Consider the following 15,549-nt stretch of genomic DNA (forward strand, 5'->3'; position numbering starts at 1 on the left):
AAGCAGGTTCCAGGAGCCCAGTAGATGAAAAGAAGGCAAGAACAATTACATTTTCCCTTGTCTTGTTAGTGTATTGATAAGACAAAATATGTAATATATAGAGGGAACAAAAAAGCATTTTTTCAATACAGTGCAATTCTCCAGAAAGAGTGTAGCCTGGAGTGTTGCTTTTTTAAAGTGTTAGAGAGCCTTCAGCTACTATTATACAATAGGACTCAAAGGCTCTCTGTGTCACTTACCACTGTTTTTTGCGAGGGAAATTGTTCCCTGTTACATGAATTATCTACTTTATCTGTACCTTTCACAGTGCTTTAAGGTCTATGGCCAAAAGGGAAACCATTATTTAAAATTGATTTTGGCAGCCAGAAACATGACTATGCAGATCCGTCAGCAAAGTGGGAAAGTCAAAGCAGTGAAGGATATAGCAACTGGCAGGAAGATCCTGGAAAGGAAGAATCAGAGCCCTGAAGAATGAAGGCCATACTGTGGAGAGTCGTAAATAATCAGTCATTTCCCATCTGAGTGAGCATCACTGCTGTTGCTGTTATTTTAGTGTGTGACCGAAAGGTGACAATTATGATACTACAGTTTGGCAATTTAAAATATAGCTAATTTTGTATGCAGCAAAGGTGAGAGAAATATTTTCAGCCACACTGTTCAAAGCTACCTTCTGACATCATAAGTTATGAAAACTGTTTTACATTAGGTCTGGCAGCAGAGTAGCTACAAAGGTGCTTTAAGGAAAATCAAATTATTTAAAAACTTTTACCTAAAACCAGGGTGCTGCAGTGATAAATCTGTGACCTAAATGTTTTCCCAATGTCTCCACAGCTGTTCATTTGGTGCTCAAGTTTCCTCCCACAGATGTATATGTTATGCTGATTGTTCTCTCTTAAATGTAGATTCTTCTGATGTTTCTGTCAGGACATTGTTTGTGGATTTCAGTGTTGCCTTCAACACTATAGTTATAAAATGACTTTAAAGGATGCAAATTAGAATAGTTGTACAGTACTTCCAAGTATCTGCCAATGAATTAGTGACTTTCTAACTGAAAGGAAGCAGGTCAGGACAGCTACTCATTAGGACTATGTTTTACACCACCCTTGTTATAAATTCATTAATATTATAAAATTTGCTGTTATGACAATTGAGTCACTAATGGTGATGGTCTCTGCTACTGAGCAAGAATAGACCACTGTAGCTGGTAATAATCTAGAACTCAACCATCAATAACAGTAGAAAGGCTGATTGCCTTACACAGACACCTACCATTGAAATCTGTCCAAGCTGTGTCCATGATTGAGATATTTAAGTTTTTGGGGACCACAAATACCATCACTTTGCAACAGAACAAGAACTTTATCTCCATTATTACTATAATAATAGTGCAGGCTTCCATCAATAAATGACTTGAGTAAGCAAGATTACTGCAGTCTCCACTCACCACAGAAGCCATTTTTCACCAGATTACTTTCCCCTAACTAATTATTATTAATGGGTGTGATGTTTTAAACAATCATTAGATACTTTTTCTAACTATGGTGCTGTATCTTGTCAGGAATGCCTGTCTTGCACCCTTACTTCTTTCTTGGCCTTTGAAAGGCAACTGAAGCCATCAATAAAAACTGCACATATCTTAACCTTTATTGTGGTTTGCTCAAACAATAAATCAGACAAAGGAAACAGCACAGCACTTATAAAACCAGTAAAACCACTGTACCGCAGTAGGGATTGTCTTGCTGTCCAAGTTGGCAAACTTTCTTTCTGCTCTTGACAGGATATGGAGCAGTTTTCAGTTCCTAGCAGTTACATTCACAAGTAACCCCTCCATTTTATTGCAAAGCATCCAAACTAATATAAGTTGGTCTTTTCTCTAGTCACCTACTGATTCTTAATCCTGTCTTTACAATGTATAATTAATACATTATTTACTGTTGGTAATAAGTTACTTTTCCATATATAGTGTATGCATGCATATGTAAGTAATACCTTCTTATTTGTTTCATATCATTACAGATACTCATTTGCCATTGTTGGAATAAACATAACTGAATTGGCTTACTCTTTCTACTTGAAGTGGTGCACTAAGACACCTTGACAATGTTGCCTGAAGCCCCAGTGCTTGAACCTTTCAACAGACATTCTGTAAGGTATTTCTTAAGAACAGATCAAATATGTTAAGTGTTTGTTCTGCTTTATGTAATAGTTTGTGTAACAGGTTGATAGTTGTTGTTAATCAGTCAAGTCTTACTTTAAAGATATGCAAATCAAATGGAAGTACCTTGGTAAATGAGGATACATAAATAAAATTGCAATTGACCAACATTATGACTAACAAACCAAAACTCTGTAACGAGCAGCAACACAGTGGTGCAGTAATTAGTGCATATTCATTGTCATGTGGAGTTTGCCATGTTGTCTTCATATCTGAATGAATTTATCCCTTTGGTATTCTGATTTCCTTTCCACATACCCAAATATGTATGTGTTAGCTAAAATGTTGGTTGCTAAATTGATCTTGTATTAGTGTTGTTGACATGAAATACTGCATAAAGCATGCTCTGTTCACCTGTGTCAATGAATTACATTAAGGGGTTTGAGAATGTTTGGCTAGAATATGTTTATTACCACAACATGAAAAATATCACATTTCAGCATTGCATTATAATACAGAATACATTATGCAGCGAGGTATATATTGTATTAAACTAAAGAAGTGTTCTCAAGCAAGCCCCAAACCCTAATGAACACACAGATACTACAAATCAAAAAAGGATTTGTCAAGGTTAAGCAGGTTAACATTTAACATAGGATAAATAAAAGGGTTAACCACAATATATAAAAACTAGCCTCACTCATGTATATCCCCCACGCAGTTTTTGCCCACTAGCTCTTGTCACTTGTCCTGGACTTCGTCTTTCCATGTTCCAGGGACCCAGGCCCATTATATTCCAAGCACACCTGGCTAATAGTTGAAGGTCCCTTTAGAAAGAGCAGTGCAAGCCTACTTCGGATCATTGCAAATTGACTATGTAGTGGTTCCAAGTCATCTCCTCATCTTTGGGAGAAATATAGCCATCTCCTTAAAGAACCAAGCACCATGTATCTGGTTGGAGAATGTAGACGGAGGAGTAAGCTTTGGCTTATTTCCTTCTGTGGACACCTTTACTAACCTACGGAGACGAGACTTCCTCCAACTCCGAGTGCTGCATTGTTCTCCTGTCCAGGCGAGCGTTTAGATCAGCTTCTGGCCGTGTGTGTGTGTATATATATATATTTTTATGAAAGATCAGCCTCGCACAGACAGACATGGACTCCAAATCTCCAAAACATGCACCGTTTATTTTTCTTTTGCGCTACAGTACAAACAAAGTTCCCAAATCATGCATGTACAGCTCTGTCCTTTATTCCTCCTTCCTTCAGCCACATCCACTCCTCTCTTGCAAGCTCCATCGACTGCCACCTGACTCCGGCTCCCGAATGGGTGGGTGGCCCTTTATCCGTCCCAGATGTGCTCCAGGTGCTCCATGATGGTCTTTTGGCAGCACTCCTAGTGTGGTGGAGTGCTGCCCTTGCAAGCATACATTGTTCCTGTTCCAGCAGAACTTCCTGTGTGGCGGAAGTGCTGCCATCAGGATTCAACAATGTCCGGTGCCCTAGCGTACCATGGACCCCAGGGCTGAGCTTCCAGCTCCTATCCATGCCCGATGGAATCCAAGGGGCTGCCTTCTTGAGTCAGGGAATATATTGCCCTCTCCGGTCCTTCCTGTTCCAGAGCGTCCCGGGGGGGCAGGTCCTAATGTCTGCCACTATATAATATTACTGCAAAATACCGACTTCGCGGAGTAGTGTGTTAAAGAAGTAATGAAAAGAAAGGAAACATTTTGAAATAATAACATGTTGTCAATGTAATTGTTTTGTCACTGTTATGGTTTGCTGTCATATATATATAGACTGTATATATATACACTCATCTAAAGGATTATAGGAACCTGTTCAATTTCTCATTAATGCAATTATCTAATCAACCAATCATATGGCAGTTGCTTCAATGCATTTAGGGTGTGGTCCTGGTCAGAACAATCTCTGAACTCCAAACTGAATGTCAGAATGGGAAAGAAAGGTGATTTAAGCAATTTTGAGCGTGGCATGGTTGTTGGTGCCAGATGGGCCGGTCTGAGTATTTCACAATCTGCTCAGTTACTGGAATTTTCACACAATCATTTCTAGGGTTTACAAAGAATGGTGTGAAAAGGAAAAGTTTTCAGTATGTGGCAGTCCTGTGGCGAAAATGCCTTGTTGATGCTAGAGGTCAGAGGAGAATGGGCGACTGATTCAAGCTGATAGAAGAGCAACTTTGACTGAAATAACCACAAGTTACAACCCAAAGGTATGCAGAAGCATTTGTGAAGCCACAACCGCTTAAGCAAGCGGATGGGCTACAACAGCAGAAGACCCCACCTGGTACCACTCATCTCCACTACAAATAGGGAAAAAGAGGCTACAATTTGCACAAGCTCACCAAAATTGGACAGTTGAAGACTGGAAAAATGTTGCCTGTCTGATGAGTCTCGATTTCTGTTGAGACATTCAAATGGTAGAGTCAGAATTTGGCGAAACAGAATGGGAACATGGATCCATCATGCCTTTTACCACTGTGCAGGTGGTGGTGGTGTTGGGGGGGGATTTTCTCAATTTTGGTTATGAACTTGTTTAAATGCCCGGGCTACCGGGAGCATTGCTTCTGACCATGTCCACCCCTTCATGACCCCATGCCCATCCTCTGATGGCTCTTCCACAGAAAAATCCCATGTCCGCTGTCATTTCAAATTGGTTTCTTGAACATGACAATGTTTCACTAAACTAAAATGGCCCCACACCCCAGATCTCACAATGAGCATCTTTGGATGTGCGTGGACGGCTTGCCCTGGATATGCACCACAAATCTCCATCAACTCAGATGCTATCTATCAATTGGGCAATTTCTAAAAATGCTTCTCAGCATCTTTGGCAATCAAGTGAAATTCAACAGCATTAAGGTAAAGGGGTCCAAACAATCTTTATGTAGATTTTACCCATATATTAGTATAATATATAAGTATATATATATTATATATATATATATATATATATATATATATATAATATATACATCATATACAACATACATACGAATATATAAACCATATTAAACCATTTTTGGGAGACGTACGCAGACAGGCTGTTCCCACCACCACCATTTTTACAATATTTACAAGCCTTATGTCAACAACCCCAAAGTCCTGGCCAAACAACACCTTTCTTGACGCCTCTATCTGTCTTATCCTCCTTGTCCTGCCCCCCGGCGACTCCAGCCTCGGGAATGAAGGAGGCGGGCCCCTATCTCACCCGGATGTGCTCCAGGTGCTCCCCGGCAATCTCCGCTGACACGCCCCAGTGTGGTGGAAGTGCCGCTGTTCTCCAAAGCTCTCTGGGTGTCCCTGCTCTCTTCCTCCAGCACTTCCTGGTGTGGTGGAAGTGCTGAGTCCAGGGTTCCCAAGGCATTGGGGCACCCCCGGCGGTGACCACGGGCCTACGGGTTGGGCTTCCAAGCCCTCTACCCAAAAGCAACCAGGTGGCCCCCGTGATCCAGGGCAGGTAGACCCTCTTCTGGTCCTTCAGGGTGTCCCAGCCGGTCATCCCCTCATCCTGACAATATACACACACATACATACACACATATATATATACTGTACATATATATACATACACACACATATAAACATATATACATATACACATATACATATACATGTCTACATATACACATATACACATACATAGATACACATATATATATATATACACACACATACATCCACATACTGACATATGTATATACATATCTACATATATTCACACATACATATACACACACATATATATATACTCTTTGGAGTGCGAGCAGCTGTTGCAGGGCGTGCCAGAATCCATCGAGGAAGAAAAATGAAAAACATTATTTGTACAAAATCTTAATTTATCTATCCATTCCTAAATAATTAAATGGGCAGTCTATTTCGTATCATGCAATACTGCTTGTTAAAACGGATGACTTCCACTCTTACGTGCACATAGTGCTGCGTGGGCATTATGAACTATCTATCTGTTCAACTTCTATTTAAATTTTAAATATAAGTAATTTTTATTTAGTTGACAGAAATATCTTTGGTAGGAATGTAAGTTAAATTTAGTCATCATTGCATAAATTTTTCTTCACCATAGAAATGTAAAGACTAAATTCAACTTACATTCCTACTAAAGATATTTCTATGACTAAATAGAACCTACTTATATCCAAATAGAACTTCAAAGATATATTTTTCGAATCTGAGCCGCATTTTAGATTGACTTAACCGCCTGCATGAGCCCGTGCTATTATGGTCTCAAGTCACCGCACTTCACTCTTACTTTTTACCGTTAATTTAATCTTGGGCCTCTCTACAGTTTTGTTTATTTTCAGGTTGTAATGTTCATTAAATTTACATATCATCTGGTCCATTGGGGACCGTGCATCTCACACCCTAGGCCTTCAGTACTGCTCTGTCTGAGATCAACCCACCCCTCAAAAACTAATTTATGGTTATAAAACCATCTTGATATGCAAAATCTATACTAATAAAGAGCAAGCCCTCACTGATTCACTCACTCACTCACTCACTCACTGACTAACTCACTCACTCATCACTAATTCTCCAACTTCCGTGTAGGTAGAAGGCTGAAATTTGGTAGGCTCATTCCTTACAGCTTACTTACAAAAGTTGGGCAGGTTTCATTCGAAATTCTCGCTAATTGTCAACTGGAACCTATTTTTGTCCATATACTGTATTAGACTGCAGGCGATGGCCGTGGAGGCGAGTTGTGTCGCGTCATCCACGCCTCCACGTAATCCGCGTGAACTGACTTGAATGCAAAACACAGAAAAAGCGTAGAAAACAAGGAGGAGCTCCAGAGCGCTGAAGAAAACATGCATTATACAATTGAGAAGGCAGCGAAACAATGAGAGCGGCGAGTGGCGTACAAGCATATTCATGAGTGCAGCTACTGCGGAAACAAAGCACGGTGTAAACCGTGAAGTTTAAATTAAGTTTATAGACAGGCTGCGCTGTGTTTGTCATGCACAGTGGCGCATACAAGCATATTCACGAGTGCAGCTACTTGGAAACAAAGCATGGTGTAAACCTAAAGTTTAAATTAAGTTCATAGACAGGCTGCATGGCATTTGTCATGCCCACTACTAATACGATATTTCTGGGGGTACAAGTTTAATTCCGAGAGACCTCATTTCATTCACTTCATTTGCTCTGAGCTGAGCTCCACCTTCTTTCTGATCTTGGAAGCAACTGTGCGCTGCGCACAATACTCACAGAAAAATCCACAAATTAATACACCGCTGTCTCTAGGGTTTCTCCACACTCTGAATCCTCCCGGCACTACTGAACATAATCTAATTTTGAGGTTGGGATACCACCCAATATTACTGAAAACCTTACGCACGAGACTTCCAGGTCCGGTGTCCATAAAGAACCTAATTAGGCAACTATTTTTACTGCCAGTTGCTCCCGGGGAGAAGTTTGTATTCCCCGCATCCCGTTATACCTCTGATCTCCCATTTCAATTCAAATAGCTCAATTTCCAGTAAAAGGGTCTGCTTTCATTTACAATTAATAAGTCTCAGGGACAGACCCACAAAGGTTACATTGACAATCATGTTATGTTATTTTTTAAATGTTTCCTTTTCTTAGCACAAGCACAGCTGAGAGGCTTCAATGCATGTGCTCCATAGCGTGTTAAAAATAACGCATTTAATCACACTTTGCATTCCAATCAAAGGGGAACTTTTGTCAATGCATGATTTCCTGGTACATCATTACATTGATCACTACATCAGAGCTACAAAATGGAAGAAGTCTGAAGAAGCGAGTTGCTAGGACTGATCGGAGGCAAATTTCATTTCAAAGACTGCCCAATTTTAGCCAGGGATGATATTTTTGTTTCTGTTTTGAATTGAAATGCAGTTTAAATGCATTTTTTCAGAATTAAAAGAGCTTGAGTTTACAATTTTCATATCCATGTCTATTATTTGATTCTTGCCACTAAAACCTTTTACATTAAAAAAACCTTTGTGCTTTGGGGCAAATTTACTTGTGCGATTAATCAAGATTAATTAATTACAAAGCTTCTAATTAATTAGATTTTTTTTTTATCAGTCCCAATATATACAGGTATATATGTAGTATGTATATATATGTTATATATGTAGAATAACATATATATATATGTATATATATGTGGATATAGTATATATATATATTTGTGTATATATATTATGTTTATATTGTGTGTGTGTGTGTGTGTATGTGTGTATATATTATATTGTAAGACGAGAGACAGTAGCAAGGTTGGGGTTTTCCGCCCGTATATTGTAAATTGAACAAAAAGTGGTCAAAATTATAAACAAACAGTTCATATGCGGCGCGACTCTGGCGTGGGCCATTATGGGAGGAGCGAGTGGAGGATGCGGAAGGACGAGGGAGGATGGAAGGATGGCGTCGGCAGATGCGAAAGGCGGAAGTATGCACTGCGGTCAATCAGGCCTATGTGCAGGAAGGTCTTTCTTCTATGAGGAAGCAGAGGAGAAAGAATACCCGCCATTCCTGGCAGATGGTTCCAGGTGCTCAGAATCAATCGCGGCTCCTACAGCGCGGGGGATCCCCCCTTAGCCCAGGCCGTCAGGTGAGGCGGACTAACTTTCAGGGGAATCGAGGAGGCATCGGCATTGGCCTGAAGGTGCCCGCCGATAAGTGACAGTGAACTTATCGGCGTAGTCAGGAACCACCTGGTACCCGGATTGACTCTTTGTGTAGGACATCCACTGAAGTGCAGCGTGATCAGTCACCAGGGTGTGACCCAGCGGTAAGCGGAGGTGGGTCACTGCCCACTTAGCCAGGCCTCCCTCTCACTGCAGCGTACCGGGTCTCCCGTCCATCAGTTCGGCTAAGGTACATCACAGGGTGCTCGACACCATCGGCGCTTTGGCTCAGCCGGCACCCAGGCCTGTGTCCGGCGTCGGTCTGGAAAAAGCGGGGCCCAAATCGGGTCCGTAACACAAGTCCGATTTGGGCCTTCTTTAGGTCACTGAACGCGTGTTCGCTTTGTCGGTCCACACCCGATAGGGGCGCCCTTTTTGTCAGGTCAGTCAAGGTGCTGCTCTTTGGGAGAAGCGGGGGCAAACGTGGTGGCAGCCCATAAGCCCAAAGCCTGCACCTGTTTCTTGGTACTCGGGCAGGGCCATTCTAAGATGTCTTTAACTTTGGAGCTCTGTGCGCACTGTCCTTGTCCCACGAGGTAGCCTAAATATTTGGCCTCCCTTTAGTAAAAACACTTCCGGGGGTTTATGGGAGGCGGCTTTAGCCAGTGTTAGGAGGACAGCTGCGACCTGCAGTAGATGCTCCTCCCAGGTGCGGAATAGATGACAGCGTCATCCGGGTAAGCGGCGCTATAGGAACTGGTGGAACTCAGCACTCTATCTACCAGGCGTTGGAAGGTGGCAGGGCCCGTGCAGCCCAAATGGGAGGACCTTGTACTGCACAGTGACGCTAGGGGTGCTAAAAGGCGTTTTCTCTTCTGCGGATGCGTTAAAGGAATTTGACCAATACCGCTTTTGTCATGTCAAGGGTAGTCAGATGCTCGAGGCATTACCCAGCACGCTCAAGGAGATTAGTCAATGCGGGGCATGGGGTAGGCATCGAACTTGGAAGATCTGATTCAGGCGTCTAAAGTCATTACAGGAACCTCCAGGAGCCGTCTGGCTTGGAGGCAGGGACAATAGGGCTGGACCAGGGACTATGGCTCTCTTCAATTATGTCCGTGTCCAACATCCATTTCACCTCAGATTCGACCTCTGCGCGCGTTTTGCCTCCGGGAGTCGGTATAGGGGCCTCTCCGGGCGATTACCCGGGCTCCGTGACCTATGGTACTCAATCAGCGGTCGGCCCGGTGACAGTACCTCACTACCTCGGGGATGGCTTGGGAGTATTTGGGCTTGCTCACTGCGCTGCTTGAGGTCAGCTCTTCCCGCGAGGTTAAGGGCAGTTGTGGCACGAAAAGGGAGAGGGACCCTCACGGCGCTGGGGAGCTCTCTCTATCTCTCAGGGCTTTAACAGGTTGATGTGATAGATCTCTCACTCGATCGATGATTGGGCTGTTTCACCAAATAGTCGGCAGGTCCTTTTCTCTCTTAACCTCGTAGGCCCTTGCCAGTGGCGAGCAGCTTCCAGTGGGAGGTCGGGGCGAGCACCATGACTCGGTCCCCAGGGGAACTCCCTGAGGCGGTTGCGGTTGTAACACGGCCTCGCTGCTAGCGCGCAGTCGCGTGCTCTTTAGGAGGGGCCTGATCTTTGTGAGTGGTCGCGCAGTTGGCTCATGCTCCAAAATGTTAGAGGAGGAAGAGCCTGGCCTCCCAGCCTCTTTTAGGATGTGAGGATTCCCGGGTTGTGCCCGTATAGCAATTCAAATGGGGAGAAGCCAGTAGGGCCTGGGGTACCTCCCGGTAGGCAAAAGCCGGCGGAGGAGCTGGTCCCAGTTCCTGCGTCGCGCTGACTACGCTGAGCATCTGCTTAGCGTCTGATTAAACCGTTCGACCAACCCGTCAGTTTGCGGGTGATAGACTGGCAGCTTTCAGGTGCTTTATCTGCAGTAATTTGGCTACCTCCTTGAACGTATCCAGGTGAAGGCGTACCTGGTCCGTGAGGACCTCCTTGGGTATGCCATGCGTGGCTCAAATTAACCAGTTCCCGTGCGATGCTTTTAGTATTAGCGGGCGCAGGGGACGCTCTGGAGTACCGGGTGGCATAGTCCACCATGACTAGGATATACTTGTGAGCCACGGGTTGAGGGGCTCAGGGGTCCCACCAAATCGACCCCTATCCTTTCAAAGGGATGTCCACGAGGGAATAGGGACTAGAGGAGCACGGTCCCTCCTAGGAATCTGGTGGTCTGGCACTCGGACAGGATTGACAGAACCGCCCGGACCTCCTCTGATCCCAGGCCAGTAAGCGGGCTTAATCCTCTCCAGTGTGTTTGGCTGAGGTGAGCGCCTAGGGAGGTGAGCATGTGCCAACTCGCATATCTCCCGGAAGGTGCAGCGGAATTAGCAACAACTTCGCACCTCGCCCTCATGGGTAGCCACTTTCGGTACAACAGATGCGTTCTCAAGGACAAAGAAGGGTTCAGGTGTGGATCCGTCCGCTGTTGAGCTGTTAGGCAGAGCGACGCATTCGGCAAAGCGCGGGAGTCATCATTCCACTGCTCCTCTAAAGGAGGCGGCGTGGACGAAATTGATGGTCCAGGGCGAGAGGTCTTGGGGCCTGGGCCGGGAAGAGTTCCCTGGCTAGTCCCTTCTCGGCGGAATCTTCGGGTCAAGGTCCGTACCCGGAAAGGTCCCCGAGACACCAGCGCCATAGGGCCTGCCCTTGTGCGGCGTGGAGGCCAGCGGGAGGTGCCTTTCCCCTCATAGCAAGATCAGCGAGGCCCGGGAGCGTGAGATGGCTTACGCTGATTCTTTTAGACCAGTCTTGTCCCAAAATCACTGGGAAGGGGGTCAGGTAACACAGCGACCGTCATTTGGATTGGTTCCCCTTCCAGGTGAGCATAACAGTGAGGCGGAGTATGACCTAGTCCCCATGCACACAGGTGACCAACAAATGTTGTTTTAACCACTGTTGCGGTAAAGACAAAGCGGCGAGCAACAATGGTAATGTTGCTGCGGAATCAAACAAAGCCACCGCAGGCGTGCCATTTAGCAACACCACTCCCTGTCGGACTCGCCAAGGGATGCGGCGGGTACAATACCTCTCCGATGGCGATCCAGCTGCAGTCCATAGGCTCGGGCGATGTGATGTGGGCAGTTTGGCAGCAGGTGACCGGTCTCGCCACGCTTGAAACAGCGGCGCGACGCCTCTCTCTTAGCTCTGGCTGGCGCTTCTGCAGCGCGTCGGGGGCTCGAGGGGTGGCCGCCCGTCCCTGTCGGTTCCGAGCAGGCTTTTCTGACCCCAAGTCGGGACCGCCAACTGGCGGCTCCAGGGCGTCGAGGAGGCCCGACATGTTCTGGTAGGCGTGTCCCGGACCTGCTGGGCGGGGAACTGGGCATCGCGTGACCAGGCCTTCACGGCCACCGCTCGACCACTTTCCGCCCGTCGGGACTCTCTGGCGTAGCCAGCGGCCCATCTTGCCCCAGAACTTCGAGCAGCCTGGCGCGCGGCTTTTCAGGGTCAAAGACCCAGTTCCGCCATTCGCCGCCTGCTGGCTCGGGCTAATGCGTAGCGGGCCAGTATTTGGGCTTGAGGAGGTCGTAATTAGCGGCCTCCTCCTCAGGAGGTCATAATAGGCCATGCGCTGAGTCCTTCAGGTATGGCGCCAGGATGGGCGCCCCTCGGACCGCTGCCACTCGTTCCGGGTGGCCGTCCTCTCAAACATGCCCAGGTATGCATCGGCGTCCTCGAAGGGCCCGCCGGAACCAAAGGAGGGCGGCTACCTGAAGCGGGTCTGATCTCGCCCGTTGGGCTTCCACTAACCTGGCCCGTGGCCTCCAGCTCCCGGGTGTGGCGGCTTGCGCCAAGCTCGCGCCTGGAGCTGGTCATTCATGGCCTGCAGCACCGTGTTGAGGTCCTGTCCCTCCGTCATTCGGGATCTCTCTATCACCCGCACGCCACTTGTAAAGGACCGAGGAGACAGTAGCAAGGGTTGGGGTTTTCCGGCCCCGTATATTGTAAATTCGAACAAAAAAAGCTGGTCAAAATTATAAACAAACAGTTCATAATGTTGGCGCGACTCCTGGCGTGCGCCATTATTGAGGAGGCGGAAGTGGAGGGATGCGGGAAGGACGCTAAGGGAGGATGGGAAGGATGCGTCAGGGCAAGATGGCGGAGGAAGGCGGAAGTATGTCGCACTTTCTGCGTCAATCCAGGCCTATGGTGCAGGGAAGGTCTTTCTTTCTATGAGGAAGCAGAGGAGAAAGTTAATACCCGCATTCCCTGGCGGAATGGTTCCCAGGTGCTTCAGATCAATCCAGGCCTCCCTACTCCGCGTGCGTGACAATATATATATATATATATATATATATATATATATATATACTAACAAAATACCAGCCTTACTGGCCGAGAAGTGTGTTAAAAAGTAATAAAAAGAAAAGGAAACATTTTGAAAATAACGTAACATGATTATCAATGTAATTGTTTTGTCATTGTTGTGAGTGATGAGTGTTGCTGTCATATATATATATATATATATATATACATACAATATATATACAAACACACATATAAACATATCTATATACATATCTACATAAACACACATACATATACAACACACATATATACACACAAATACATATATATATATATATATATAAACACACATATATAAACATATATATACATACATATCTACATATATACATACACACACACACACACATATACAAATAATTAAATGGGCAGGCTATTTACGTATCATTTGCAATACACTGCTTGTTACAAAGCGGATGACTCCAGCTCTTACGATTCGAAGTCTGCTGGGATAATTATGAACTATCAGTTTCTGTTCAAGTTCTATTTAAATTTTAAATAGAAGGAATTTTTATTTAGTCGACAGAATATTATTCGGAATAAATCAACTCAAACCTTAAATAACACTAATATTTTGCTCTCCATAAAAATATATCCTGTCTAAATTATACAAGTTAGAAATAAATAGCGTTAAAAAGAACAAACATTCAAATTTCTTTACTCTTATGTAATTTTATATAAAAAATAAACTTAAATTTTAAATATCCCAAAAGATTTTGCTCTCCATAAAATATATCCTGTCAAAATTATACAAATTCAAATATGAACATGGTGCATAACAAAACCTGGAAGTATAAATAAAATTTGTTCTTTTCAGCAATAACAAATCAAATCATTCAGTTGTCTTTGCTCATATGTCATTTTATCAGAGCTGGACGCCTGGCATCTTTTTGGCAACAAGTTGTTTATGTTTGGTGTGAGGTTCTGTGTTGTGGAATTCTAGGATGGACTGCAGGTGCTCATCAGTGAGGTGACTCCTGTGTGCTGTTTTGTTAGTCTTCATGACTGAGAAGAGCTTCTCACACAGATATGTGGTACCAAACATGCACAAGGTTCGACGCATGTAGGCGGAGCTGGAGCATTTGTGCGGGAATGGAGTGAATAAACTGTCGCGGGCAGTGCAGTATTGTACTTTGCCTTCAGTGTGCCATTACACTGCAGCTCAATCACCTCCATCTGAATCTGCACAGGTGCAGTTTCCACATCGACGGCAAATGGGTTTGCGAAACAACTGAAAATTCTTTTTTTGTTCTTCAAACTCACCAAAGCGCCGTCGCGAACTCAGTCGCAGTCGCTCAGTTTATCAGCAAAATGCGATTTGGGAACACCGTTGTGCCGACTTGGTTTCAAGCATTACTTGGCAACAGGGAAAGTGGGGCAAGTTGCACTGGTGCATTTGTGTCTCCATAAAAGTAGCTTCACTTGAAATCACTTTGTGATTTTGCACGGGTAAGCGTCTGCTGAAGTGTCAGATTCTTCTTTAACTCTTCTGCTTTCTGTATCTTGTGCATTGCATTCAGGTCTTTCAGGTTATCTTGATGTTTTGTCTCATAGTGCGTCTTAGATTAAATTCTGTAATTACAGCCATTAGCTCACAAATGAGACACATGGGTTTACGGCAATGTCAGTAAACATATACTCAGCCTCCCATCGGTTTTAAAGGCTCTATGTTCAGAATCACCTTTTCTCTTCTGCATCGTGTGGGCTAGCCGCAATAACTTGCAGCATCAAGCTGGACTTGATTAACTGATAAGTTTACGCAAGGCAGCTGAAGAGCTGCATTATGAGATCTGTAGTTTATTGTTTACCAGCGCTCATCTCCCAGCCAAGCAACAATAAGTATATAAAATGATCTCGCGGGCGGATTTAATTACGCCGGGCGGATGTGGCCGTGGCATTAGTTTGACACATATGGACTAAATAGAACTTGAAAAGACATATTTTTCAAATGTGATGCGCAATTCAGATGGTTGGACCACTCCTCGAGCCCCCCTTATTGTGGTTTTGCCCCTGCCCCAATAAGTTACCCCCCTCGCCTTACTTTTACCGTTCATCAAAGAATACAAGTATGGCTTTACCAAAACAATCATTATTCAAAAGTATATTTTTCTAAAATTTCAATTGGTGATTTTCTTTTCGTTTAACCTATTTTTTCACTCAAACCAAGGGCTGGTTAAAAAGAATAAAAAATGTGTGCGTTTCTCAGTGCATCCCTCTGGGAAAAACCCCAGCGCATTGACTAACTCTACTATTTCCCCAAATTTGGTTTATCTATTTGATGAGGTAATTCTTTTTTTCACACCGGAACTTTTTTTTTGTTGCCCCCGCATTCCGTGACGCTGGGAAAATGGTTTTATATTCCTGCCGCTTCTAATTGTTT

The sequence above is a fragment of the Polypterus senegalus genome, chromosome 2 (genome assembly GCF_016835505.1).
Source record: "Polypterus senegalus isolate Bchr_013 chromosome 2, ASM1683550v1, whole genome shotgun sequence".
NCBI lineage: Eukaryota > Metazoa > Chordata > Cladistia > Polypteriformes > Polypteridae > Polypterus > Polypterus senegalus.